At 37.7% G+C, this 5,807-nt stretch overlaps 1 protein-coding gene across 5 annotated transcripts in view; it reads left to right on the top strand.

Moving 5' to 3' along the window:
- The window catches only part of ZNF148 (zinc finger protein 148), a 149,988-nt gene that overhangs the window by 55,578 nt on the left and 88,603 nt on the right, over positions 1-5,807 (top strand). For 2 of the 5 annotated variants that reach the window (XM_045287502.1, XM_045287499.1), the window contains exon 4: positions 4,013-4,116. The exons of the other annotated variants lie outside the window; for them this stretch is intronic. The gene's annotated coding sequence lies outside the window, so the exon portion shown is untranslated. The remainder of the gene's footprint in view (positions 1-4,012; positions 4,117-5,807) is intronic. 5 annotated transcript variants of the gene reach the window in all.

Genomic DNA, 5,807 nt, shown 5'->3' with positions numbered 1-5,807 from the left:
CCCTGTAGGTGTTTTTATCTTTGTCAATGAAAAACACATAAATCTCTTGACATGGACTTGTCTCTGCCTTATAGCAGAGGTGGGGAACCTTTTTTCTCTCAAAGGCCCTTTGGAAATTTATAACATCATTATCTGGCCATACTGGTCAGATATTTAATCAGTTGACCCCTAATGTGTTGGCTGCACCTGCATTTCTTAGGTGAGGCATGTGATGTTGGTTGGTACTGATGATTTCTCGGTCCTTAGATGGACCAGGGGCAAGAAGTTCCTCAACCTTGCTATAAAGGGTTCCTGAGACTGTACATTTGTTGTTGTTGTTGCATTTTTGGTAGTACCTTTATTTTTTTCTTAAAAAAAAATAAAAAGCAGATTAAATTTATTTAACACTTTAAGTTACTATATCCAAAATATTAACATTTTTTGTGGATAAGTAAATATCTATTATTTTCCACATTAATTCTTTTTTTACAGTTTTATTGGCATATAATCCACATATCATACAATTCAATAGTTCAATCATTCATATTGAGAATTGTACAATCAATACCACAATTGATCAATTGTAGAACATTCCCCCCCCACAGTTAAATCACCTTTAAAATGAGTTGTGCAAATGTACAAATGTGCTTGACACAATGTATATGTATGTGTGGATTGTGATAAGAATTGTACGAGCCGCCAATAAAATGATTAAAAAAAAAGAGTTGTAGACTCGCAGTCAGTTCCAGTGCCCTTCCCTCGAGAATGAGAATGTAAATCTGTACCTGAGCAGATAGCCTCTTTCTCCCACAGAGCAACTGGTGCACCAGAGTCTGTCTGATGCTTACGGGTCAACACCAGCAGGGCTCCTTTGGTAGTAATGAAGACATCTTTAATTTTGTTGCACTTTACAAATAGGGTTTGCACTATTAAAGTGAGATATTTTTTGATTTGTTAAAAAGAAAAAACAATAATGATTTATATAGTTAGCACTTCTGAATAAATTTTGGTACTACCTGTTAAAAATGTCCACTAGGTTTTTAGCATTCCCTGATAGTGTACAGGGAGTCTTGTCTTAAGAAATTTTTTTAAATCACTTTATTGGGGGATCTTACAGCTCTTATAACATTCCATACATCAATTGTTTCAAGCATATTTACATATGTTGCAATCATCATTTTTTAAACATTTACTTTTTTTTTACATTTCATAAGATTACATTTAAAAAAATCATTTTATGGGACTCATACAACTCTCATCACAAGCCACACAACATCAATTGTGCATAGCACACTTACACATTTGTTGCCCCATCATTCTCAAAACTCTTGCTTTCTGCTTGGGCTCCTGGAATCAGCTCATTTTCCTTCCTTCCTTCCCCCTCCCTCTCCGCTCCTCCCTCCCCCATGAACCCTTGATAATTTATAAATTATTATTTTATCATATCTCACACTGCCCGGCGTCTCCCTTCACCCACTTTTCTGTTGCCCATCCCCCAGGGAGGGGATTATATGTAGATCCTTGTAATCGGTTCCCCCTTCCTAACTCCCATTCCCTCCCGGTATCACTATTCTCACCACTGGTCCTGAGGGTTTCATCTGTCCTGGATTCCCTGTGTTTCCAGTTCCCATCAGCACTGCTGTGCATCCTCTGGTCTAACTAGGTTTGCAAGGTTGAGTTGGGATCATGATAGTGGGGGTGAGGAAGCGTTTAAGAACTAGAGGAAGGTTGTGAGTTTCATTAATGCTACACTGCATCCTGAGTGACTCATCTCCTCCCCACTACCCCCCTACAAGGGATGTCTAGTTGTCTGCAGATGGGCATTGGGTCCCCATCACACGCTGCCCTCATTCACGATGATAGGATTTTTAATCTTTCTTTAATTATGCAAGACTATAGAAACTTCCATTTTATAGTAGTCTTTATTTTTGAATGTTAGTAGTGACATAACATGGAATAGATGCAACAAATTAGTTTAGCAGCATAGAGGATTCTGTTGTGCTTCGTATTTTTGACCTTCCCTTGTTAAAAATATAGTTGTTTCCTGACAGTGAGTTGCTATAAGTTTGGTGTTTTAATAATTCTAAATAGCTACGGTTTAATAATTCTAAATAGCTGACATTGTTTTAGAAGATACTAGTGTTGGTTACTTGGGAAACAAGGTGTCTTTTCAAGTTTTTTTTTAGGATTATATCACAGATCTTCAAATCTGTTTTTACTTTAAAATTTGAATATATTTAGATTGTGTTTTATTTGCAGGAGACCTCAGCGTGGATGTAGAAATGCCTGTTAACGCTGACTTAAAATTTTTAGGTTATTTTTCTGTGGTTAAAAACTCATCACAGTTTATTTTTTATTGCCATACTAGCTAAATGATTGATAACTTCTCTTTTATTGTTAAACAGTATGAAGTAACTGATCTTAGCCTGTAAATTCTCTTAATAAATGTTTTTTTTATTAAAATTAGGTATTTGTTTATTACGGGAGCCTCTTTTATCCAATTACCTGTAACAACAACACTTAAAACAACAAGGGACACAGTTGACAAATTATGCTTGATCTATGCAAAAGGATTGTTATGCAGATGTATTTGAAGGAGATTCTGAACGGGACTGTGCCTAGACAAGAAGTAGGTTTTGTTTTAAATTAGAGGTGAGGCAGTTCTTGCTCAGGTCAAAATTATACTTTTGAAGGTTGGGAGAGAATACAAGTTAGGAAACTGTTTAGAAATGATAAATATATTAAAGGTTTTAGTCTTGATCATGGATTTCTTCATGTTTCCTCTAAACAAATTATCCTAAGGCAGGCATTCATACTTCTAATGTTGATTTTTATCAAGTTTCATTTTTCACTGACTTACATAGGTTAGAAATGTTAATACATAAATTAATCTAACTTGGCCTCTTCAAACAAGGAATTTCTCAAATATGCTTTGGATCAGAAGTAACGTGTGAAATCCACTTCCCTTCTCTTTTCTCCCCTTTCTCTACCTGTGTTTAGAACAGGTTCCTTCGAGTGTTTGTCCTCTGCCTGTAACTGAAGCTCCTGAATAGAAGGAGGAGATTGTTGAGTTAGGTTAGCATTATAAGTGGGAAATTATTCTTTTTATACAAAAGACAATAGTGTGTGGGTCCTTAAGCTTATTTACCACAGTCCGTTTTCAATCATAACAGATGGTTCAAGTTCTGCACTGTTTGTAAAATTTGATGGGAAATTATATTATTGCCAAACTAAATAAATAAAACTTAATGGAAAATTAAAATGTGGTACTTTAAATGTGAGAAATATTTGTTTGATGTTTGTAGATGCTTGAGTGCAGGTTTGACTAAGCAAACGTAAATCGGCAGACGGCTGTTTATGGTGTTCTGTGGGAGAATGGCTAAGAGGCCTGGTGGCATAGTAGTTACATGTTTGGCTGCTTATACCAGTTCAGCAGTTTGAAATCACTAGCCAGTCCGCAGGGGGAAGATGAGACGTTTTATTCCCACGAAGAGTGAGTGTCGGAAACCGACGGGGGCAGTTCTGCTCTGTCTTATAGGATAGGATAGCTTAGCTATGAGTCAGAGCTGGCATCCAGTCAGTGCCAGTGGTTTGGGGAAACAAGGTGCCTTTTCAAGTTTTTTTCAGCATTATATCACAGATCTTCAAATCTGTTTTTACTTTAAAATTTGAAGCCCTTTCTTTGATATCAGTGCACCTTTAGCATTGCTTTTACATGTATCATCCATATTTAAGAATATTATAATTTCCAACTGTGAATGAGAAAGTAAATGAAAGAGAGAAAAGATTTCCCTGATGTAATGAGTAAGGGAGGGCTTGAAGAAAGAATGGAGGAATGGGGCTTGTTTAAGTGAGCATTTGTAAACCTGTGAATCCAAAGAATGACTGAGCTGTGAATAAATAGTTGTCAGCAAGTAGAGGTTGTAGCAAGTGTCCACTCTTCCTACAGGATAAAAGGGAGTCAGCGTCAGGAAGTTCTCCCTTGGTAGCCATTAGGTTCTGTAACCAAGTACGGTTTGTGTGCTTTACCGAGCCCTGATGATAGGACTGTGGCCCGGGAGCCTGTGAGAAGGAATGAGGCCAGGGCCTTTTCAAGTTGAGAAGTGGTTTGGCGTGCTACAAAGTTGGACAAGCCAGGTAAGTCTGGTTTGAAACTCCAGCTACTTCCTAGCTATGTGGCTCTGGGTAAACCCATTTCTTCTATCTGTTAAATGATCATATAATACATAATTAGTGCATTCAAAAGTTATTGTAAACATAAATTAAGGTAAAATATATAAAAATGCCTTTCATTCCAGGTTTTTATTATCTCTGACCTTTATTAGACAGACTCAGACCTATAATAAAATTTGAGAAGATGTTTACCTCATTAATTGCATAGAATTCTTATTTTAAAAAACGGAGTAGCGTTTAAGTGCTTTATGTAGTTGATTAAAAATGAGTAGCAGTGTCCAACTTGTCAAAATGTTATGCTTCTGTTAAAACCCTGCGTGTTTAACTGGTTTTAAAAATTTCTCACGCAAAGCTTATTTACTTTATTTCATTTTATAAATCTGTAAGACATGGTTTCTAATTGCTTGCACACGGTTGATTCGAAGAATTAAATTAGAAGAGGACAACAAGGGAGCCTGGTCTCTCTCCTCAAAGGCCTGAGAAAGTGATGACTGATAATTCATGTTCCCCTTACGTACATGCCACTAGGCTTACATGGCTAGCAAATTCAGTGCTGCAGCTCTTAGCTGCACCAAACATACATTTGTCCATCGGATAGGATAGTAATTGGAGAGGGTGGCATGGAAGGGGCAGGAAACTGTTGTTGGTTCCAGCCTCTCTCAGAGAGGAGTGAAGATGGGGGAAGGAAAAACCTTGGGGCAGGGATATGGGGGAAGCATGCAGGGTTTAAGTAATCTACTTAAGGGAGATTTAGGAGAAATTGGTTAGAGCTGGACTTTTTTTCTTTCCTGCTATACTCCAGTCTCCAGCTTTCTCTGGCTTGGGTAATTTAAACTGCAGGGAAAGGGGTGCCGTCCTAACTTTAAGCTGAGTTAGCCCTAGGACAGCATTGCACATCCTGTCTTGGCTGCTGGTTTGGATCTTCCAGTGTCAGTCATGGAAGGTACCTTCTCTTTTTAAAAGTCAAGGGTCTTCACAAGGTGTTCTAGTGCCTCATTACTTAATCTATTTCTTCTTTTTCTCCAGTTGGGTAGAGACTCATGAGAACTCAAATTAGTTCTTTAACCCTTATTTTCTCCCAGAACCAGTCTTTTATGTAACACGCGATTGAACGGAAGCATTCTTCATGTTCTTCTTTAATCCCTAACCCTTGAGTTTCAGTTAATTGCATACACATTTGAGTAAAAAACTTTTAGCTTTTTGAGGGTTTAGCAAGGGACATCTTTGTATGGATTTGTTACATCAGTTTCCTTTCTTTGCATTTGACTCATCACCCCTAAAAATAGTGGAACTAGAGAAGGGAAGTAGTGTGGCCTCACTGTTGAGCATGGGACTGTCCAGGGTATTCAGGTATTTGAATGTTTACTGAAGCACATTCGAGCTTTGAAACCACACAGTAATAAGAAGCAGGGGGTGGGGGTGGGGGTGGGATGAAGAATAAGGCATGTGAGAAGGGGGGAAAAAGTTAAACCAAAAAATAGGAGAACTTTCCCTACTAATCATTTTTCTTAAGAGTACGATTGTTCATTTTCCTTTTTTCATAGAATTGGTGAACTTACCTTTGTGTCTGGAGGCTTGTTTCGTTCTCTGTCCACCCAAGTACAGGTTGAGGGCATGAGTTGTGTTTATTTGTCTTTCAAACATGTTCTGAAGTA

This window comes from Echinops telfairi, unplaced genomic scaffold (assembly GCF_000313985.2).
Source record: "Echinops telfairi isolate 266 unplaced genomic scaffold, ASM31398v2 ScPeMD7_17;HRSCAF=63, whole genome shotgun sequence".
Taxonomy (NCBI): Eukaryota; Metazoa; Chordata; class Mammalia; order Afrosoricida; family Tenrecidae; genus Echinops; species Echinops telfairi.
This window is presented reverse-complemented; position numbering and strand designations above follow the sequence as displayed.